The sequence below is a fragment of the Dromaius novaehollandiae genome, chromosome 8 (genome assembly GCF_036370855.1).
Source record: "Dromaius novaehollandiae isolate bDroNov1 chromosome 8, bDroNov1.hap1, whole genome shotgun sequence".
Classification (NCBI taxonomy): Eukaryota; Metazoa; Chordata; class Aves; order Casuariiformes; family Dromaiidae; genus Dromaius; species Dromaius novaehollandiae.
This window is the reverse complement of record NC_088105.1, coordinates 12,427,758-12,451,651: the sequence shown is the minus strand read 5'-3', so window position 1 is coordinate 12,451,651 and position 23,894 is coordinate 12,427,758. Positions and strand designations below refer to the sequence as shown.

General features: G+C 47.1%; 1 long non-coding RNA gene across 1 annotated transcript; it reads right to left on the bottom strand.

Annotated features, from left to right (window-relative positions):
• Positions 1-407: 407 nt before the first annotated feature.
• Positions 408-16,882, bottom strand: LOC112997405 (uncharacterized). The gene is made up of 5 exons (XR_003262690.2): positions 10,884-16,882; positions 9,883-9,989; positions 9,658-9,747; positions 6,807-7,995; positions 408-2,664 (listed from the first exon to the last, which is right to left on the bottom strand). It is a non-coding gene; the product is annotated as an uncharacterized LOC112997405 (long non-coding RNA).
• Positions 16,883-23,894: the final 7,012 nt, after the last annotated feature.

The following is a 23,894-nucleotide window of genomic DNA, read 5'->3' as shown; positions in this document are numbered from 1 at the left end:
GAGTCAGCTGAAACTGGAGCCTTTCAGAAGGTAAAAAGGGTGGTTTTGGGGCACCCCATTTACGAAGCATGTCGGCTATTGCCTCACCAAATTGAGACAATCCTCCAGACTCACAAAGCCACATCAGTGTCACACTGCTCCCCCAAAAGCCCCTCGTTTGGTCTCCTGTCCGCATCCCCTCTGGCCTGGGTCAGGCCGGAGCAGCTCTCCAGCCACCCCCTGAGCTCACAACCTCTTGTCTCTGTAATTTGCTCCCTCCAAGCACGTGGGCGCAGAGAGCCCTTTGGGGCGCGAGGAGGCCGGCAGCAGTGCCAGCTGCTTTGTGCATGGGTTGGACCTAGGTTTTCGGGCCCAGACACGCCAACCTGAAAGCTGCTGGCCAGGTCTGGAGTTGCTCCACCTTGTGCTACTCGCTGCCTGCGAAGCTGTGCAGCACACGTGCTCGCGAAAGGAAGCATTTAAAGCCTGCCACTGGAAACTACGCGGTATTATTCAGCGGGTAGCTGCTTTCCTTCAACGGGCCATAAAAATCCCATTTGGAAATGCAGTTGCCTTGCTCCCCTCCTGCATCACACTGCTATTTGAAGAGGGCCCGTCTAACACATTAAAACACACACATGCACACAAAATGAACTGAGATGTACTGAACCTTAAAACAATTATTATTTTTCACAATCCGTATTCCTTCCAACACTAACATTATTCTAAGATGCAGGTAACATGTGACACATTTTCTTTTTCTCTCCAACGTACAACACCCTTCCCCTCTTCCATCCCTCCTTCCCAAATATCAATCATCAGTAAAGACAAGGCAAATGAACTTTTAATCAATAACAGCTACTGTTTCTTGTACCGGGACTGTTTATGATTTAAAAGGGGAAAAAAAATTAAATCAATCCTGATGTGAACATTCTCCCACTTGGAAAAACAGCCTAATCCTATATCAAAAGGGTGGGTTTTTTATATGTTTTTAAAAGGTTTAAAAGTTAAATTAATTTTAAATTGTTTTTACATATCTTGCCTATGGACAGAACCACATCATATGATGAGGAAGGGTGGTCCATGGTTTATTAATGTTCCCAGTAAGTACTTTAGCACCAGTCTGTCTGCTTTATACACATTTAATACCATTGCCATCAAAAAATTAAGGCTACTTTAACCACATGTAGTGCAGCATGTCCTTCCAGGCGCTCTAGCTGGCAGCCTGCTCCCTTTCCATTCAAACCAGATACAAGAGAAGGTTTAGTGGTGTGTCTGCGGTTAAACTGCACTGTCTCAGTGCCAGTTAGCAGCATCCAGGTAGTACCTGAGGTTAAACTACTTTTTTTGTCAAGAAAGGACTAAGAAAGGACTCAGTTCTCCTAGCTGGGTGTCTGCTTTATGATGAGCTTTTGTTTGCAAGGACACACTCCATATGACTTAGAGGCAGGGACTAGGGGTCCTGTAGATCAATCCTTGTCTCAGACTCCTGCAATCGTTCTCAGGTCCATAGAGTAAAAATACACCTTCTTCACCAAAGCTCTGATGCTGGGACAGGTCTCTTGAGGAATTATTAGCAGTGACTGATATGGCATATACTACTCTTACAATGTGGGATGGTTACGAAGTCCCTTCCCCACCCAAATCTTCTATTCACGCCTTCATACTTGCCCCCCATTTTGTCTAAATCCAGGGATTGAGATGGGACTCTCAAGAGAGAAAGGGACAGGGTTGGCCAAGTGCTCCTTCAGAGTATTATGATAAATTCACATTCTCTGTAACTCAGATGTGGAGAAGGATCCCCAAATATACATTTTTCAGGAGGATCTAAACATGCTTATCTTTCAGCACACACAAAAGTCCTGGAACAGGACCCCAGTGCTTTCTTGAAATGCTTTGATGTGGTGGGGTCCTAAATAAATGACCAGAACCAGGAGTTCATTCCCTGGATCAAGGGAGTCTATAAAGACTCCCATTGAGGATGGACTTCTAGCATACCTTTGTGGACCTGGGCCTTCATACCTAAATAAAGGCAAGATTGTAACTATGGGCTTCTTTTTATTTTGTCAGAAGATTGATTTTTCCAGGGCTGAACAGGCAGGGGACTGGTAGTTCATTTTCATGCACACATGCTCTGGCATTTGGAGCAGCTCAAATGACAGCGTGCTGGTTCCAAACCATATTTATCCAAATGCAAGCTACATTTGCTATATGAACTCAAATGGTATATGGAATGGCCATATTTTATGCAGACCCCAGATGGGTTCATTTTGGCCCCTTACAGAAATAGGACATGTCCCTAGTTTACAGATGTTCAGATCTCTCTTGCATTTAAAATCTTTTTGGGTGAGGCTGTCTCATGATAACCTTCATCATCCCAAAGTCAAGCACCTTTGCTGAACTATTCATCTTGCCTGCTCCCTCTACAGCCACCAAGAGGGGAGCAACATCCCTCCAGGACTCTCCATCCCATCCGGTGGTAGGGGCTAGGATGGTAGGGGTCAAATGCCCCGGGGAAACGCCTCCCTTTCCATGGTCCATGCTAGGAGCAGGGCTGCTTTAAGCCGGCTGAGTTGGGTGATAGTGTCTCACCTTGCTGAAGGCTGTTGAGGGAGCAGGTGAGGAAATCTTTAGTGCTGCAGTGGATGTTGGGCTTTTGGGAAGGCAGGCACTCCTCTCTCCACCCTGTGAGACAGAAGCGAAGCATGCTTAGAAACCTCCTGTCCTGCTGCCAGTGTGTAACCAGTTTGTCTCATCAGTGTGATCCCCCGCTGCCCAAATGGATGCTGTATAGGAATGGGGAGGAATTTGGTCTCCACAGCCCACAAAGCTCTCAGCCTCTGTGTCAGGACTGACAGCAAGGCAGATCAAGGAGGCTGTCAATTTTGGTACCTTTCACTGGCCCTAGATTCGCTACTGACAGACAGAGGTAGTTAACAGAGTTAGTTAAAAGGATGCAATCTGAAGCTCAGGAAATGGGAAGCATCTTTTGTTGGCTTTCCCCTCCTTTGATGGCACTTTAATGGCAGTTACGTTGTCATAAGGCTGCGGGTGTCCCAGACCTGACATCATCTTCAAGGAGAAAGCATGAAAGTAAGCAAGTAAACAACAAAACGTGTGGTTGAGCTTTTCTTGTTTCTTGCTTTCCTTGGCTATGTTCTCTTGACAGAGACACATCTGTTGGAGCCATTGCCTCCGTTCCTCAGCTGCTTCAGGAACAGAGAGTCAGAAATGCAGCTTTCCCACCCACTTGCACAGGTCTTCGGGCCTCGGCCACGGGGAGGTCTTCTGCAAGGTTTCCGCTAGGCCTCAGGCACACTTGTCTCATGTGTGCCTCCAAAGATGTTGTCAATAATTCAAAGCTTGCATCCAGATATTCCAGAGGACTTCTCAGATGTCCTTGCTGATCAGGTAGAAGCAAATATTCTCTGGGACACAGGTGCAAGGAAAATCATTCTGGAAAGACAAGATCTGACAATCCCCCTTAAGAAAGGTGGGGGGATTTGAGAAATGGGGGTTTGCTGTAAACAGCTAGGTGATTATCTGAACTTTTCACAGCCTCTTCCCACCATGGCGTTTAGGGTTCCCATCTTTTAGTCCTGCAACCTTCCTCCATTCAGTAGGACATAAATCCAGAATTCTGCAAGATTGATGTAAATATGTGATTTTTGGTTTCCTGATAGTTAAAAGAGGGGAAAACAAAACAAAACAAAACACCCCCTCCCTCAAATCCGGAACTGTTTTCAAGCTAACATAATGTTTTTAAGTAGGTGCGCCTGAGGCAAGAAGTTAAAAAAGGCTGAAATGTTTTGTTTAACCAGAAAGAAAAAAAGTCTTTTGCCTAATTTTGAGGATCTTTTCCTTATTTTTTTAAGCACACATAGAAACCTGGATGGACTTTCGATATGAGAATCTGCTTGAATCGGAAAAGAAAATGGAATTCAAAAAAGCTAACTATCTCTTCCCTTTCGCAATGGATCTTGGCATTACCCAATCTGTATTTCTATTGCCAAAGATGTCCTCTGAGAAGGCTTTTCTGCTCTCCTCCCCAGGAGTCATGCAGCCACATGGTCATGGGCATTGCTGCTCCCTTTTCAGTCCAGTGTCTTCTTCATCAACACCTGCTAGTTCTTTTTCCAGCAAAATCCCCAGGACATGCCCTGCTATTCCTCTGACTTATTTGTGGATCCATCAACAGGAGCAACTTCCTCTCTGTTGCCCCATCATGTTGCCCCATATAGAAAGGTGCCTTGACAGTTTTGGGGGTCCCATTGCTTCTTCCCTTTGAGTGTTGAAGTCTGGGATATCCCATAGTCAAATGCAGCCTGCAGTTTTTTTCCGATCTCTTCCCATGAGTGACAGATCAGCACGACTGACCCCTCAGGCCGTGCTTTGGGACAATGAGAGAAGAAGTCTCCAGCAGGATGTAGGAGCTGCCCAGCCACAACTAGACTTTTTAATTGTGCAAGACAAGCTGGGAACTGCCATGGTCCAGACACAGACTTGCCAAATAGCTGAGGACACATGCAGGCATGTCCGAAGAACTGCCCAGGTGTCCACCCCGCTTCATGGCCCTGTTTCTAGCTCCCCCCACCTCACCAGATGAAATGGCATGGTTTCGATGCTTGCAAGGATGACTACACGGAGAGGAAGTTCCCCAGATGGCTGAGGGGAAATGGCTCAGACATGCATTCCTGAGGCCAACTGAGTCACTGGCCTGGTGGATTCCCATATGGACAAAGCAGGACCTTGCCAGGCTGGCTCCAGGCACATGCACTCTCCTGCCGGTGCACTTTCATGCCTGAGCAGAGCACATTTCACAACCTTCTGCACTCATTTTACATGGCAATTTCAAGCTGGATGTCTGGACAAAGATCCCGGCAGGCAAAGCAGTTTGGTCTCTGTACGGATATAAATATATTTTCCCCAGCCTTTAGTAAGTATCTCCCCTCTGCCACCACTCTTATGCAACATACTGCCCCTGCGCTCCCTCCCTGAAGTGCTGGGGATGATGTGTGTAGTCTGCACAGGGGGAAGTAGCACCATGCAGGGCAGAGGCACCGCGGGGTCATGGCTGCACTCCCCAGTGACCATACCCTTCGGATGCCTGTAGCACCTTTCCTCAGCTGGGCAGTGAAAAATGCACCCACTTTTGACTGAAGAAATGGCCTAATGTCTTCTGAAGCCCTCTCTCAGCCCACCAGCCCGTTGGCCCTGTGAGTCAGCCCCAAATCCGCATGCCGTCCACTGTGGGTGCCTGCTGCAGAGTGTCACACCCGCCATGTGGATCCTCAGCCTCAGCCCCTGGTTTCCGGGCCTCAGTCCATGCTGTGAATGACTCGACCCCCCTTGCAGCAGCATCTCCTTGCCCCATGCCAGCCCACCTCACAGCTGGATCCCATTCGCAGTGGAAAAAGTAGGAAAAACACAGCAGCGTCACCCGAGAGGGAAGGGGGATTATCTTCTGCGTCTTAATTACTTTCTTTGAATGGGGACCAGGAACTACTGTGTGCTCCCTTGGCTGCTACCACCAGCTCCGTTCAGAGTCCCCACCCCGCCTTGGTCTCACTCATTGCAAATTTCCTGCTGGAGGGGCTGCAAAAGGGTGAGCCCCGAGGCAGTTTGAGACCATCCCAGCCTTTTCCACCATGAGGCTGCCTTAGAGTGGGCAAAACCTCATTGGTCCTTGAAGTGCCATGGGCTCACAAGGGTGTCGTACAGGCATGAAACATGCACTGCCCGCTGCTCCCCAGCTCTGCAGAGCCATGCCTCTCATGTGCATGGTGTCTGTAACACATGAGAAAAACTTTTCTCTTGCAGCCAGCATCCCTGCCCCAAGGCCTCTTGGAAAGGGTTTGTTTTCACCCTGGCAAGTGGTGCAGTTGTGGCATCTGGGCTTTGCCTCATCCCCAGTTTCCCTAGGCACTTGGCCTTTGGGAAACCACCCAGCAAGGGCAGAAAGTTCTTGCAGGGCCCTGTCAGAGCTGGGAGGTGTGGGGGAGCAGCTGGGCCTCTTACAAAACTAACCTCAAATAGGAAAGGGAGAAGATGCGGGCAAGGAAAAATAATGGGAGGAACCAGGTCCAAGGGAGGCAGAAGGACTAGAAGACATGGCCAGAAAGAGAGGAATGTGAGAGGAAAGCAGAAACATCCCTTATTTAGTTCATGCCCAAAGGATAATCAGGAGGGAAAATAATGAGGTCACATGGGGACTATGCTATGGAGTTTGCAAGGGCCTGCTAAGGGCCTGCAGAGAACTACCTAGCGCAATGCAGGGGAATCTGGACTGGGAAACCCCTCCCTCAATTCTTACAAAACTGTGGTTTTTAAATTAACCCCTCAACAATGCCAAGTACATTTTCCTGACTTCTCCTACCCTATCAATGAGGTACGAGGGAGCAGAGTAGCTTGTGTCCTGTCACCCTGGACTGTGCATTTTCCTGATGCACAAATGAGACAAGGAAGCCTTGTTACCTCTGAAGAGATGTAAAACTGGGACACAGAAAGGCAAATTCTGACATTTCCCATGGCACCATGGGAACAGTGGCTGAACCAGAGCCCAAACTTTGGGTTTCTTCATTTCCTACTTCTTCCACCACGCCCCTGACCCCTGGTGAACATTTCATGCTCTTCTGCCCATTGGAGTTCTTATATCCTGATCCACACAACACATGCAAACACTTCCCAGTTGTGCTCTGAGGTGCCTAGTCACCTTGTACCTATTCTCTCATCTTCTGCCCAAGGAGAGGATATACAAGGCAGCTTTTTAGGAATAGAATAGAATAGAATAGAATAGAATAGAATAGAATAGAAGTTTCTCCACTTACTTATATTTTCCAGACTTTAACTGGGCTCCAATTTTCCATGCTGGTTTTCCACCTCGGGCTGTGTTTTGGTTTGTATTTTTCAAAAAATTCCATGACTCTATTTACACCATCCCTTTGAACAAGATTTAGGGAGGTCTTTTTTTTTTCTTTTCTTTCCTTTTCTTTTTTAACAATGTTAAAACATTATTACAACCATTTTACCGAGAAGCGGCAGTGCCTCTGGGCTTTGGAGCTGGGACTGGAAGCTTGGCAAGATGTGTCCCTTGAGTGAGAAGATGGGCCTTTCTCTATCCCTGTGACAGCGCCTGAAGTCAGACAGATCACGAGCCTCTTAAATAGCAGAGACTGGTTAGCATTTGGCACATGGATTAAGCACAAAGTCCATCTGCACTGAGTATGCTCCATCTTCTAACAGGCCTCAATCAACGGTTTCACAACAGCACATCAGCCAACTGCGTAAACATAGGGTACTGTTTAAATATAGTCCTTGCTACGACGAACAATCAGCACTGAAAGGGAAGAGGATCTTACACAAATAAACAAATGTCCCATAGAGCTCAAGTATTTGGACCAAGGTCAAAGGAGGGAATTTGTGATAGAGAAAATTACTGAAACTAAAATCGTACACAAGTTTTCAGATATGGACTTTGTCTGCGAAATACTAATTCAAGTGGACTGGACCCCTCCATGGCTTTGGGTCGAATTCAGCAAATCCTAAATCCAAGGAGTCACAACAGGCGAACTCAGGAGGAAACAGGGAAGTGAAGAAGGCCAAACCAAAATGCTTCATTTTGGGTAGATCGATTAACCTGAAACCCTTTTTTGTTCATTTCACCAGGAAGATGGATGTGTTCTGCTGGCTTGGCAGGAACCTTTTCTTCTTCAGCATTTTGGCTCCACTGGTAAAGCAAAAAGCCCAGCAGTTATTCACACGGCTGCAGCTGAACTGAGATCCAGGTAGGCCTTAGCTCATGCGGTAACCACAGGGCCCCGAAGGGCCGTGCCGGGAACCACGTCTCATGGCCAGGCTGCCAGCAAAGCTCAGACCACCAGCAAGAGCCAGGAGGTGACGGTGGTGGGATCAGCGGGGGTCAGGTCCAACCCGGCGCGGCTCTGAGTGCATCAGTAACCAGTGGAAGGGCCATTGGCTTCTGCAGCAGGGCTCACCAAGTTTTGAATCTACAGTTGCCTGATGACATAATATAAAAAGGAAGAAAAAGGCAAAATCAGCAACAGCAGACAAACCAAGTCCAAGAAACTCCCAAACCCCAGTTTGGGGGTCTCAAAAAGTCAAAGGGGAAGAAACGTGCTCCCTTTGAGGAATCAGGGTTGAGGGCTGAAGGGGAGGGAGTGAGGGAGTGGGAGCTCTGAAAGGGTTCGGTTCATCCAGGCCACTTCCCAGGAGCTTCACAGTTAACACAGGGACTTTGACATGCCCCAGCTATTTTTCTGGCAGCAGCCAGCAAGCAGGAAAGCCTCAGGATCCAGAGAAAGGCTTGTTCTGACCAGAGAGGAGCAAGGTCACAAGAAGGGATGCCCTCTACCATGGCCTCACCTGTAGCCCAGACCACTTGGGGTGCTCATGCTTTTTGCTGTCAATGCTGACAGTCACTTGTCACTAAACAGCAGTTTCATAGCAGACCAGCAGTGCTAGGAGGCATGTCTTTCACTATTTCAGCCCAGAGGCAGCCTATGGGGCCCCCCTGGAGATACCATTTTCATTATACCCATCTCCGGCTGCAGGAGCAATCCAGACAGGGTTTTAGGCCTTGGTATGGCATCCTCTGGCAACAGCCAGCTCCTCAGGCCCTGGGTTTCAGTCCAGGCAGTCCTAGCTGCAGCTATTCACGCAGAAAATCCCCTTGAAGTCAATGTTTGACAGTCATATAGAGACATGAATATTTCTCTGCTTTGTTGAGAGGTTGTGAGGTGGCCAGAAAGTAGGAAAAGCCAATCGGTAAAACAGCTGCAGCCTTACAAAGTGCACAAAAAGGGTCATGTCTTGCCTTTAGAGCAGATTAAATTTAAGACCTGTCAACCTCAACAGCATCTAGGTCAATTTTCTTCCTCTGCCTTGATGGGGAACAAATTTGAAGCCCTGAGGTGTCGTTTCTGCATGTCATGCTTTGAGCTGTTCCCTTCCTTTAGCATGATAGACCTATTCCTTTCCTGAGGATGATCATTTTTCAGCCAAACATGTGGTCGTTCGCATTCCTGAGTTATGGAGCACGCAGCTTGCCAAGGGAAAGGGATTTTCATTTTGTATCCTGCTGACCCCATGAATGCGCCACAGACTCATATGTTCATGGCCATCCCAGCAGCCCCTACAAATGAAACCACGATGAGCCAGTCCATTCCTGGATGGAAGACGGTCACCCACCATTAAGAGGTTTCCCCAGTTGCTGTGCGCTAGCCTGTCTGGCATTGTGGCCAGGACTGGGTACACCTGGAGGAGAGGGCCTTTTCCTTCTGATCTTTTGTCTCATTTCTGACAACTGGTGGATGGTAAAGTCCTAGGCTGCCTTCTTCTCAGAGAAGAGCCATGGTTCCTTCTCACCTGTAAATCACTCAGCCTTATCTCTGCAGGAAACATTATTTCAGTCTTGAGCCTCAAAGTTATTACTGAGTTCCAGCTGGGCTAATTACCCTCTGCCCACCTACCTTTCCCCTGGAATTTTGCTGGGGTGTAGTTAGTTTTGTAGAGAGTTCAGAGATACCTGCCCTACCTACTTCTCCGTGTGGGCAGATGTGTTCCAGCCATGCACAGAGTGGTGCTCCTACAAAGTCAAACCACTGACACTTCCCAGGCTAAAAGGCATTATGTAAAACCTGAGCTATTTCCTGGTCTTACCTCCTTCTCCATGCTCTGAAGAGACAGGAATTCCGTTTTTAAATCAGGGGGTTGTGACCCACCAACTCAGCAAGACACTGTGAACTGCTCCTACAAGGAATAAGGAAACAATATTCATATTTGCTCTGCAATTATCTACAGATTAGAAATTTCTAAAGAGGATCTCAAATACTCAGGGAAAAGATTTAAGACTCCATAAATCATAACAGGTTGAAAACTGCATACCTAGAATAACTGGGTTCTCAGCTTCCATGAAAATTCATCCAGGCATTTCTGCATATATTTCTGGGTGCAAGCGTTTGATTGTAAATACCACTGTTGTGGAAACTCGGCTGAAGGGAATAGACAGACCGTCACATACACTGAAATGGAGTTGATTATTATCACTGCCTGAGGGAATAAATGGGCATGATGGGGAACAGCTGTTTCTGAACTGATGCGAGTGTGGGGCAGCTCTGGGAAAGATGCATGGCACTTGCTATCACATGCACCTTTGCACTGGTTGATGTGTCCTGTTTCTCACAAGCCCGAGAGGACTGCAGAGCTTATGGGGTTACCTTGCTCTGAGGATCTGAATGACTTGTTATGCCAGCTAGTCAAACCTTCTAGGTATAGGAAGCTCTGTGTTCAGCTGGGTTAAAGCACATATTGTTGAGGGGGGGTCCTCCTGGCCAAGGGACACAAGCTATGTCTAGATGAAGTTTTCCCAGAATGCTTCCGAAATCTTTGATCTGGAGGCATGTTTTGGCTGCATCCCAGCTCCAGATTGGGTATGTACCAGCAACCCCAGAGCCTCAGTTTGCACACAAAGGAAACCCAGATGGGAATGCTGGCGCATCGCAATAGCTCCCTAATCTGGAGGATCTGGAGACGAGGATGCAAAGACCGGTTAGCATAGACAGAGCTCAAATGACCTGTCCACATAGAGGTTTATACCTTTTTGGATTGTCTGCACATTTTTCTAGCAGTGATCTATCCCATAAGGAACCATCCTGCCAGACAACCTTGCTAAATTCACAGTTGACCTAGTTATAAAGTCATTCAATCCTGACTATACTCATTTTGTACAGGGATGATATTTTTACGTCAGGAAGCCATGCAGACTTAAGTCAAACATCATGCAAAGATCTGTCAGTTAAAGTTGTTTTCCCATTACAAACAGTAAAAAGTCTAGCAGGATCTATTTTCTGCAAATACAGCTGATTGATGTCAATTATGCTACATACCTTGAGTCTGCACGGATTGTGGTCCATAAAGGTTCTTCCTATGATCAGTCTTTCTGGATCCACGTCTTGCTAAGCACTGCTTGTTTTCATGGGTCATCTTGTTTACGGCTTTATTAGCTCAATGTTAGATTTTTTTCCAGTCCTCTGGAACGTCCCCAGTGTTCCCAGATTTGTTTAAAAATCAACACTAATGGTTCAGAGAGCTCTTGGGCCAATTTGTTTATCCTTTGATGCAAGTTATCTGATCCTGCAGAATGTCTAACTTTAATCACTGCTGTTTAACATACGGCTTCATCACTGATAGAATATAAAGTATTTCATTATCTCTGTAAAGTATGAATGTGTCATCCTTCTTTCCAAAGAGAAAATAAATGTTGAACAAATAACTGTCTTTTCTACACACGGACTGAATATTTTTCCATTGTTGTCTGGGATCCCTGGGATTGCTAGGATTTGGCTTTTCTTGATACATTTAAACAATTTTTTATCATTAACCCTACAGGCCACAGATTTTTCACTTCCACCTTTAGCTTCTCTTCCCAATTGTCTGCATGTTCTCAGTGGTTTGTACTCACTGCTATCAGATTTCTCTTCTTTATTTACAATTTAACATACATATATATGTGTGCATGTGCATAGATACCAAATATATATACTCATAATGCTATTTCTCTAAGTATATATGTATATTAAATGTAAAGTAACACTGCTTCTCTCCTAGCTGGGGCTTGTCTAAACAAAACAGCACTCATGCTTCTAGAATAGTGGTTATCTTAAACCACCTCACAAAATGTCCATAAACACTTCCCAATTATCATCTATTCAAATTTTTGGTTTAAATAATTCCTTCCACTCCTAATTTTGCTCCTAACTCTTTTCAGCCTGGAGAAACTATTCTTTTACCAGAAGCAGGGACCAGAGCTGGGCACCTCTGTGCTTTTAAAAATCTGGTCTCTCATCACATATAAATAGCACTGTTCAGAGTTCTTCTGGGTTTGCACACAATGTCATGCTCACTGGCACAGAGACAGCCTGGGAATAGGTTGTGGAGTCTCTGCCCATCAGGAGACGAGAGTTACATATCTAAAAGGCAGAGGAAGCTGGTTTAGGGTTATATGGCGGGGGGGGGGGGGGTAGCCCTCCTTTTCTCTCAGGCTTGTGGAGAGGGGGCAAAGCCACAGGGGACTGAAGACAGCTTTCATCAATTGAGATGTTTTATTTCGCGTTGGCTTTTTTTCTTAAACATCCTTTGTTTTCTAACAATAAATCATATCCTGAGGCAAAAGCCTTTAAAAGGGCTGGGCATGGAGTCTGCTTCCCTTCGCTGGCTGGCGAGGCAGGCCACCAGCTGACAGCAGTCATCAATCTGCAACTCAACGATCAATCCATCTTTATCTGTCAGCACAGGACCAGCACACAAGGACCCCGCACCGGCCACAGTGCCCGATGTGCCTGGTGCTCGTGCCCAAGATCACCCATCGGCTCTGGCAGTGCCCGGGAGGTTCACCATCGGCCACCTGGCATCTCTGTGGCTGCCCACTCCCCCAAAGCAGGATCCCACCACCTCGAGCATTTCCCTCACTATACCCCCAGTATGTCTTGCGGATAGCAGTAGGAACACACCGCTGCTCTGACTGCTTTCTCTGACTCGGTCTCCCCAGCAAACTCCCTTTGCATCCCATCCTGTGATTCACCAGATAGTGGGCATCCTACGTCTTGCCCTTCTGAAAAGTCAGGAATACTAAAGAAGGCAAGGCATCTTTTCCAAACAGAGGGTACTGGTGAGTCCAACAGACTAGTTATGGGTAAATGCTCCCATGAGGTTTCAGAAATACCAAGTCTTTTTTTTCCCCCACCAGTGGCTATTTCTACCTCCTGTTGTTTATTGCCCAGGCTTCTAGGTTTGCTTTTTAACATCTGTGCTGCCAGGAGTCAGCATTTTATGATGGCACCTACGTCTTCTGTTTACCCTCTTAAATATTGTTCCCCAAAGATGCTCCATTAAAGCCCTCTTAACTGCTCTACCTCGTTTGTTATCTAGAATAGTGGTTGGTCTCCCAGGGACATGGAGGTGGTCCAGCTCCCTCAGAAAAGGGAAATGCTCCCTCAGAAAGCATACCCGATGCTCCATGAATTGAAACACCTTTGTTTTACCTCATTTTACATCTTTTGCCCCATTGGATCCTGTCTGCTTTTGCTTCTAAGACATGAGGGATCTTTAAGCTGATCGTCTGAACTTTCCTCTCCTTCAATTCCCTCCTGAGATCCTTCAAGTTCTTGCTGATCTGAGAAGTATTTTATGAGGCAATTTTCTTCATGCCAAGTGTGTCATAACCAATGGATCCCTGCCTACAGTCATAGAGTCCCATTCAGCCTTTCAGTGATGTGTATTGTTTTGGAGCCAAGGAGACCGCACACAGACCTGTCGTCTTTCTGTCCCCTCTTCTGCATTTGGCTATGCAGAATGGTTGTGTCTGGCTGTGTAGTTAGATTTGCTCCATTGGCCACGGCTCACTCCCCTGAAACCAGCTCGTTTGTCCCTTGAGTCTGCTGAGATCATGCTCAAAATGGCCACCTGAGATGTTTATGTCTTTTGGATGCTAATTCAGGGTCAAGAGCTGCTGGTCAAGAGCCACACTTTTGCACTTCATATCTTTTGCTCCCGTAGAGGCAGTGCCTTGCTCTTGGTCCACTGGGGGTTTCCATGTGCAGGCAGCAAGGAGAACACGACACCTTCTGCCTTGGCTGGGGCCCCTGCTCTGCCTCCCACTCTCTGTGCAGCACCTGATGTGGAAATGGTCTCAAAAGATTTGGGCCAAACTCCGTTGCTCACTCGCACTCTTGGCTGATGATATCTGTACAAGCCACAGCAGCCAGACCTATCCCCTTGCCATGGAGGACGTAGAGGCCCTGCTGTAGCGGGCTCAAGAGACTCACCATCCCGACCCAAGTAGCCAACCTGGGCACAGCCAGCGTGCCAATGCTGTTTCCCTTCTTGGTGGGGTGCTCACTACCGCCCTCCTTCCTTGGGCATGGGGTAGGCTGCATGAGTTGTTGTGGGAGCTGGCTGCTTATGCTGCCGCCTCTTCCCCAGGTTCTCTGACTCTGCAAGTCCCTCCCATAACTACGACACTGGTGTCTTCCATCACAAGCCAGGGATGTGTCTCATGGCACAGGGATGGGCACAGACTGCTGTTCCAATGGCTGGAGGCTGCCTGCCCTTCCCACTGTAGGCAGGCACATGGCAGTGTCACCCAACACGGTGACATAACATGAATGTCTTGTGTGCACCCCCAAAGGTGACTGCATGTCCTGGCAGGTCACGAGGAAGGGCAGGAGATGCTGTTCCTAGGTGGACCACAGCACAGGGCTTCCAGAGACTCCCAGGTCCTAGTGTGGTTGAGGTTAAGAGCTGCTGCTCCAGTCTGCAGGGCTTTTCCTCATGTCACTCCGTATGCAAACATGGTCGTGTTCCAGAGCTGCTGGGCAGCAAGGGAAGAGACAGCAGAAGGGTCTGCACTGCCTAAGGGGCTGCCAGGCTTATCTGCTCCTGCCCATGGGCACCCCTCACCAGGGCAGGCTTCCTCCTGCGACATAGTCACGGCCCTTGGTCGCTCCGTGCTGGGTTTGGAGAGAAATCCAGCATCAACAGAGCACCTGGTGAGGCTGGATGTTTCAAAGCTGGTGGTGGCAAAGGGAAGGGTAGCACAGGGATGGGGAGAGGTGGGGGGTTTTGCGAGGAGAGGAAAAGGAAAAATCTCCAGCCTGGAAATTCTTTTGTTCCTAATTGTGCAGTTCGGTACATGCGAAGGGGGCAGGGAGGAGGGGAAAGGCACAGTGGGGTCTTGACACAAAACAGCCCGGGATTGATGTCTCAGCCTTTCTTAAAATGTCCTAGAGTGCTTGGATTTGCCTCAGATTAAGTCCAGTTGCCCAGGCTGGCGTGTACCTATACAAGGGCTAAATCAGAACCACCCGTCACACCTCCCGTCCTCCTCAGCCCTCCCCTTCCCTCCTTCCTTCATTCCAGCACAGGTTCATTAAGGCCTTCCCCAGTGAAAATAGGCTGCATTTTGGGGGGACTGCTGAAGCGTTTGATATTTTCCACTCTGCGTGTCAAGGGCATTTACAGTCGGCGTCAGACTGTTCCGTCAGTCTGAGGGAAGCACTTTGAAGTGTTTGTGGTAGAGGCCACATGTGCAGTCAAGATGTGCTGCTCCAGCTCCCCAGCCTCTTACTCAGTTTGCATTCCCAGCATCATGTGACAATGAACAACACAGCTTAACCCTTTCGCACTGCGAGAAGCGCGTTCTGCTCAGAGACCCACATGACGGGGCACAAGAGCCAGTCCTGGGACCCCCATCCCCTCATGCATTTTGGCAGTGGTGTAAAGGAAGCCCATGGCCACTCTCTTTCATTTCAGTTCTCAGCAGCATAAGCCTGGGAGGGACAAAAAGCACAACTCAGCTCAGGCAGATATGGCGTGGGGCATGATCTCTCCAAGGAAGGTGATCTGACAAAGTGATGAGGCCTTGAAGTTTCTAGACCAAGCTGAGGATCTGACACTAGTCCCCACATGTGCCCAGAGGGCTGCCAGAGCTCCCAATTTGATGATGAAAGTAGCACCGCTTGTCACGAGCACCTATGAAGTTGGGTCCCATCCCCATCAGTCCTGCAGCAGACCCTGAGTTTTATCCAAGGAGTCACATGGAATGAGTCCCAGTGGCTGTGATATACCAGGCCTGTCCACAATGACATTACACCTCGTCCTCCAGCATGAGAGACAGCATACAAAGAAATGTCAATTGGTCCGGGAGCATGGCATGCTCCTGCTGAGCAGTGGACGGGCTTCTGGCTGTAGGTCTCCATGTGTAGGGTGAACAGCCTCAACAAGTTTGCCTTCAGGGCACTGGTGTGAGCCCTGCAACGTTCTGAGGAGCTCTCTGCACAGGCAGTGGTCAGGGATGAATCCAATTTGTTTGTGTAGGGCTTGCACAGCAGTTGTGTAGCGCTCTCCCATGGCTACAGGCTTTACGTTATTTTTACATGCCCACAGAGTGCCTCGGAGAGGAGCTTTCTCTAAAATGAAGCACAAGGACCAGTGGGCAGAGCTACTCTTTGAGGAAAGTGGATTAACAGTTAGTCAGGCCATATGCCTCTCCTCAGTTCTCTAACAAGAGTGTAAAGATGGAGTGAAGAAATTCAAGAGACGTGGTGTCACCAAGTGATGCTTCCTTGGCGTCTGAGATGCACCTTTTTCCATGGCTCCCCACAGGCTCCCCAAGTCAGGAGGACAGCCAGCTTCTGTGAGGAGTCTCCTGCAGGAGGGCTCCCAACATGTGGTGGATTTTCCATTTTCCTTAACTAGTTAGGAGAAACAGACTAGTTTTCAGGAACTGGCATTGGCTCACAGCTTTGGAAGTCCCTTAAGGTATAAATTCAAATCTCACAGCTATGCAAACCTGAGTCTACCAAGGGCTGAGCTGTAACCTCCATGGGGTGGTTTTAATTCTGAGCAGATTCCCAGTTTGACACACAGAGCCTGGACCCACCGCTGTGATAAACAGGACAGGGAGGGCAACAGAGGAGTAAAGAGAGTGGTGGAAAAGGCCTTTCTGTGCAAGCTCAGAGTGCAACAGCTGTGAGCTAAGGGGACAGAGGTGTGAGCTGCGGACGTGTGAGTTCCACTCTTTGCTGCTGCTTCAAGTGGTAGTGGTTTTCTGAGGCAGATGTGGTTCTGTCCTGTTGACTAGGACCTGCATCCTCGGGGCAGCGAGCAAAGCCGCAGGGTGCAGGCAGCTTCCTGGAGGTGTCGTGGGCCTTCCCTGACAGCGCTGCTCAGGGCAGAAGAGCTGCTCCAGCAGCTGAAGAGTTAATGCCTGGCACACGAGGAATAATCTCCCTTTTCAATTACTGCAATACCGAGGGTGGAGGCCTGGGGGAAGGGTGTCATTTTGCTGGCTCTCACTTGGCAGGGAAGAGAAGTCTTCTGGGCTGCAGCTTCCTAGAAAAGTTGAATCCAAGGCATTATCCAGTGCAACTGACCTCTCCTCCTTCCATGAAAGCCCCCTCCCTGCAATTAATTTGAGCCCTGGAAACCCCTGCCTTCCACCCTCATTTTCCAGCCCCCACCAGCAAGGCGGCTGACTCAACTTGCATCTCTTTTGCCATGGCTCTTCCCCTTTAACAGGACGATTCACGCTGTCACCCAGGGAGGAATGTGCTCTCCTGTCCTCAAGAGGATCAGTCTGACAGCACTGTCCTTGCTTGTGTGTGTGTGTGTGTGTGTGTGTGTGTGTGTGTGTGTGTGCGCGCACGCGCCTGCCTGTGTGTGTTTTCATGTACTTTCGTGCTGAGGTGGCACTGGGAGGAGAGGTGGCTGGCAGCAAAGTAGGCCTAAAGTTACTATCCACTGTGATTCATCAGACCACTTAGAATTCTATCTAAAATCCTCTAAATCTGGAAGGTCAGAATTAATGAAGGGTTGATCTGTTATGTGCTAAAAATAATAATAATAAAAGCTGCCAGAAGTTTTTTTATCCATGTCTAAGTAGAGCCTTATCTTTCACTCTTTCTTCTCTTTCTCTCCGTGGCTCCTTCCCTCTTGTCCCACAGTCCTACTCTCTCCATTCCTCTCACACCAGCCTCAGGGCCCATTAAGTCTTCTCTAAACAAGTGACTCTTTTTACTATCCCTGGCACACCACTGGTACAACCCTATAAAGTAGGACCCATCCACATAACTTCAGCCATCAAAACATCTGCTGGTTAGCCTGAGTTCATCGCAGGCACAGTGGAGAGAAGGCGATGGAGGGCGCCTATGTTGGGTGGGAAGGGCTGCCTGAGACAGCTTTGCCCTCAGCAGCTAGAGCAAACATCGAGCTGGCTGGAGGTAGGAGACTGCTGCCCTGCCTCACGGCTCGAAACGGCAGTACCCAATAGAGCTGGTCTCTGCCACTCCAGGAGCAGATGCCAGTCTGCCACGCCAGTCACCAAGGGGCTCCAGTGATGAGCAGAAACAAAGTTGAAACCAGGCAGGTGGAAGGGGGCTAGGTGGGGGGGCTTTCAGGCCAATTTCCTAAGGAAACAACATCAGTGTGCTAATATTCCACGTGACTGTGTCTCCTTGTCAGTTTTGAACTGGTTGTCAAGTTTTGAAACCCATTTGGTGAAAGGGGCAGACATTTCAGAGGCATTAAGTTCCTGACAACAGAATACCCTGACAGTGGAGAGAGATCCAAATTGGGGCCCAAGCAAAGGGAAGGTGAATAACCTTATTTTATTAGACATCAGAGAATACCCACAGGCGGTAGGCAAAGGAAAGCTGGCTTCATTGATTTCACAGACCCACTTGCTTTTATAGCTCTGCTTGAGTGCAAAGGAGAGACTGAGTTTCAAAACTTATCCAGACTAGTAGGTGTGGATTAGACCTGTTGTATCATTCCTATTCCTACCATAAGGTCATCAAGGTAAGAATCAGAGCTTCCTACAAGTCTGCCAAGAGTTACCTGAACTCACAGACATGGAGGATGGGCTCCCTGCTGGGCTGCGATCGAATTTGTGCCCTGCCGACAGCAACCGCAGAGAGGCCTGGCAGCAGGCGCACAGGTCCCAGGACACTCCTTGCTGAGGCCGGTGGTGAGAGCCAGCAATCGCCTGACCTTAGTCCTGCCCAAGGGTCTATGTTGTTTTCCAAGTTGATGTCAACTCAGTGAAAGTCTGATGAATTGGACAAGTCCAATAAAAGGCACACAGGGACGACACACCATGTCAGAGCCGGTTATGTTTATAGTACATTAGGGATTTTCATTCTGCTTAGGCTTGTTTTTCATTTGTGTGTGGAATTGGTTCATGAAGTAGAAATCAGTTTCTCAAGAGTTCTTCTTCCTCACCCATTCCCCAAAGGCACCTCCACTCTGCTATCAAACTCAAGCCACTGAGGGTGGGCGAATTTCCTTCCATCTTGCAAATCCTGGTGAGACTGGTTTCATAAGACCCAAATGTTCCACAGACACCACCTGTCCATCGGCCATCCAGAGATTCACCCCAGCCGGCATGCTAAGCCAGGCTTTGATCCCAAGGCTAGGAGAGATGATTCCAGTTCTGGATACAGCTGGAGAAGGAAGACAGCTTCCCCTTTCTGGGCTTATAGCATATCGGCACCTACAGCACAAAGGCACATGCAGCGGCGGTCTGACCTTCAGACTGCCAGCACAAGGCGTATTAAAGGCAATATTTCACACTTGTATAAACCCTTACATCAGAGGATCACAAAGTACTTTGCAAATGTTTGCTTACAAATCCTCACCACAGTCGTCCTGGGAAGAAAGAAGAGACACTGAGGAATCACCTCATTTACTACAGAGAAAGGGCATTTTCTGAGGTGAAACAAAGACACTTAACTAATGAGAAAGTGCTGCTCAACATAACACGCTGGCCAGAAAAGAAATGAAAGGAATTACAATCGTGGTGAGCGAGGGGAAGTTTAGGCAGGAATAGTGTGATTAATCACACTGCAACTTGGCTAAGACAACAGTGAAAGGCGCCATGTGATTTTTATCAGGCTCTGTTTGTGTTCCATCCATACCTGGTGTGACAGGTAGCAGCATCCCACAAGAATGGGCTGGGGCAGCAGGATCAGTACTCAGCCCGGGGGAGAGAGGGGGAGCTGGGCAAAACTTCCATAAGCAACAGGCTGATTGGGATTGTTGGACGTGACCCATGACCATCAAGCCTCAGACAGGTGCCTGAGGATGGGACCAACAGTGAATCGCTGGCTGTGAATTTCCAGCTCATAACCCAGGGACACCGTCGTCACTCCTGTTTGGCTGTTTTATCTCACACACACACCTACACCTGCACCAAGGTGTTTGCTGCCATTCCCGTTGCTGAATTGTCACCATTTCAGCCAGACCAGACAAATGCATGGCTAGTGTTTTCCGGCAACTTTATCTTCTCATGCAAGCCCTGCACCTCAGACTGCCTGTGTCTCTTCAAACATACTGTTCCTTGAAAGTCTTCAGCTCATCCATCCCCTCTAGTAATCTGCGCTTGCAGATAACTTGCACAAAGTCAGAGGCAGGGCACAGCTACATAATCCTCACTGCTGATGAATCTCAGGGGGTTTACAGATAATCCAGAAACTATACTCCTGAAAATACGATACTCTGAAAAGCAAACACTGCACAGTTGCAAGATGTACACTGCCTGGTTCTTAAAACAGATACGTCCCAGATGACAATACTGGCAAGGAAGAAAAGGTCAGTTACAGCTAGTTTTCACTCCAAGGTTTCATGAGACACGAGTTTGCTAATCTACCCATTCTAACAACTCACTTCAGAGTAGATTATACATCACTGAGGGACACTAATGGGGACTGGGCACACCATGTAAATGCACATGCTTTTGCAAATGCTACATCAACATGACAGTGGTTTTTTTACATAAGTTGCACAGCTCTAGGTGATGGCACGAGGTGGAGGATGAGATTATGTAACTTGAATAATGCAAGAGTTCACAGTCCTTTTTTCTGGGCACAGGTAGCTCTAGAAATTATCAGTGCCAGCTCTGCCAGCTCTGTGCCTCCATCCAGGTCACATTCCACTCTGAGACGGCTTTTATATCCTCATTGCGACGAAGTATTTTATCCCTCTAGGGTTTATTATTCTTTTATAGACTCAAGGGCTTCAGCCTAATCTTTCAACAAACAAAAGGAATCTTTCAACATTTCGATGCTGTTGTAATTGGCTCCAAAAACAGCACCCTCAGAGCCACATTTCTTAATCTTCTCAAGTGCAAGGATTAACCTTTTTCTTCAGGAAAAAAAAATAATCCAAGGACCAACTTGTATATTTTTCGTTTGCAATCAAATAAACACAAGCCTAAAATTAGAAAATTAAGCCATACTAGCTTTTATTTTCTCCCATTTTGTTTGCCTGCTTGCTTGTGTGGCTGTCAGAGGAGAGGAGAGAGAGTTTACTATTGTTTCATGAGCCACCACTGGATGTTTTATAGACCCCAAAAGGCCCCTGGATCACAAACTAAGAAACACTGCTTTAGAGATAAACAGGCTCGTTACAGGAAGTCCTTGTTCTCTGCTCTGCTTTATGGCTCACATTGCTGCAGACTGCCACGTTTGTCTTTAACTCCATTACACTGCCCATTAAAGGACACTGGTTGTCTCTCCTGGGGACCAGGCACTCCGCACCGTTCAGTTCATGTTCATGTCCTTGCAACTACTGTGCATTCAGTTTATATCCCTGGATCCACAGTGTGCCTCCATACACTCCACCCAAGTCTGTGGCCCTCAACAAAGTGAGGTTACCCAAGGGATGTAGAATAATGCCAACTTGTTCTATAGCTTAAAAAAGACAGCATCATAAGGACACCTTTTAGTACACAACAGTCATGACAGATCTTGGAGAGGAAGACTGGTCTCCACAACTCCCGAGTTATTATGAGTAGCTTTTCCTGCCAGGAAAAGTGCCTTCAGCCCAGCCCTCTGTACGACCCCCACAGTTCTTTCCAAATGCAGACAGACACCTTGGCACCTTGAGTCGCTTTTGGACTCTTGTTAGTGTTGGCTGGCTGGGACTGACAGCTTCCCTCTTGTTTCATTAACTGTCACACCACAGTTTTTGATCTTCCCTCAAGCCAAGTCCTGCCAAAAGCTTTACTCTACTGCAGTGCTCCATTTCAGATAATTGCCAGAGAAAGCTGTGCAGTTGGTAACGACCAAGGTAAGGAAACACTGAGATGCACTCAGGATATAGCATTCGCATATTGTACTTTCATAAAGGTATAGCAATGGAAACATTCCCTATTTTGATTGTCCCAAAGCCACAGGAAAAAGGGAATTAAGGGAATTGATATGTCTGGGATAGACGCCAGCTCTGATTTACTCACATTTTTAACCCAAACTGAAATACCTTGGTCAGAGATGGAAAACTTTTATGGAAGACATGAACCAAATCAAGCCCTGCCTGCACTGGGATCCAGCTAAGAACCATCTTGGCTGGCACTGTTCAAGAAACATAAAGATGGAGGAACTGGCAAACAAACAGGCAACAGCAGCTTCATAAGAAATTTCTTCTCTTCCTACAGAGGGTTTGGACAGTCTAATATCACCACGGCTAATACTCACATTCGTAGTCTGCCTTCAGACCACAAAGTGCCTACGGTACCAGAACACCAGTGAGTTAGGATGTAGGGGTTGGCTTGGCTCCTGGAAAGAGGATGTGCTTTCTCATCAAATCCCAGCATGATTTGGTATGGAGAGGCACAGAGCGGTCAAGCCAGAGTGGTGAGCCGAAACAGGGTTGCCTTTGGAAACAGTATAAAAAGAAAATATCCTTGCTAACATAACCTCGCCTTCTAGTTTAACCTCTGTGTTCCCTCAGAGAGCGCAAACATGCCTGCACATATTTTAGGCAGAGCAACTCACTTAGGAAGACTCAGATGTAGCAAAGTCCAATTAAAGCAAAATGGAATGAAAGTCCCAAATTGTTTCAATGTGTCAGAGTGAGGAGTTTGCAAATCCACTGGTTATTGCAAAGCTGTTCTGGGAAAAATAATTTCTACATAGATTCCATCCCACTTTGCTGAACTCCACAGGAGTTTTACCATCAATTTCAGTGGAAGAAGGACCAATAAATGTATGGTTAAAGCTTACCTACATGTATCTAATTAACTGTGTTTTAAGCCAAATACCTTTCACCTTATACCCCAATCGTGCAATGAATTCTCTACAGAAAGATCTTTATCTTCGCAGAGATATCCACTGACCTTGTACCAGCAAGGTCTAACTGCAAGAGCCCATTCCATTGTCTAAAAAGAGTGGTACCTGAATTAGCATATACCTGTATTAATCTTGCTGAGATTAACATGAGCTCAATCAGGATCAGAGTTTGACCAAATGTATCAAGCTGGAAAGTGGATCAACCTTTTTTTTTTAGATTACTAATAAAATAAAACAGAAATAGCACTGTGGAGGAAGTAGCTTGCCTTTTTGTGATGGCTCTTTCCTTTGGGAAGGCGAGTATAGAAACCACAAAATTATTACTGCTAAAATAACCAAAACAAAATATAAAATTCGACAAATCCTTAATGCAGGGTGTCATTCATAATTCCTTCTTTCGTTAAAATTCCCAAACATCAGACAGTGTGGATGAAGTGTTCTGCCCACAATCCTGACCTCCAATCTTTTAGGAAGGCTAGAAGGATTCAAAACAAGCGAAAATAATGGGAGGTCCTTTCTTGATTTATGGACCAGATTTCTTTCTTTCAAATATTAGCAGGGCCCCAAAATTCAGGTAGCATAAACTAGTACTGTCCATTTGACCTCGGTTACCTTGTCTGGATGTACACCAGCTCAATGTGCCACCCCAGAGACATGCCCATGGTTGCTCCTAGGTTGTGCTCTGCAGCCTAGCTCTCTGATCTCTAAGGCTTTCTTACGGAGAGCAATCAAAGGGCAGATACTGGCATGCTTTTTCAAGCTCACTAGAAAGCCATTTGCTCCCCTAGATGTAATTTATGTCATTCAGCTAGAAAGTTTGTTTTCAGTACAAAATACTTTTTAATCACCTCTGTTAAGTCTTTCTACTTCATCTCATCTGGTTCCTATGGAAAACGTAAGTCTTCCAGAACAGCAAATTCTGTTTTCCAGCCAATGTTAGGAAAGCTGATTTTTTCCACTACCTTCTGAGATAGTATTTGCATATAAATACTGTTCAGATCTCTGAAAATATATTTGAAATTGTTCTTATTATTCATTATACTGGACACTTTCCATGTTTCCACAAGCAGCTGTTTTACTTTTTTTTCCTATCCACGTAAGCAAAAAAGACCTGCTCTTTGCTTCTTCATTTATCCTTAGCTTCTTTTTACATGCTGTTCTTCTTCATCCATGTTCTTATTTTTCAAAAGTCAAAGAGCAGATCATGAGTCCTTCACTCTAAAATGACACTTTTATTGTCCAAACAGCATTTCTCACACTAGAGCCATGGATGGT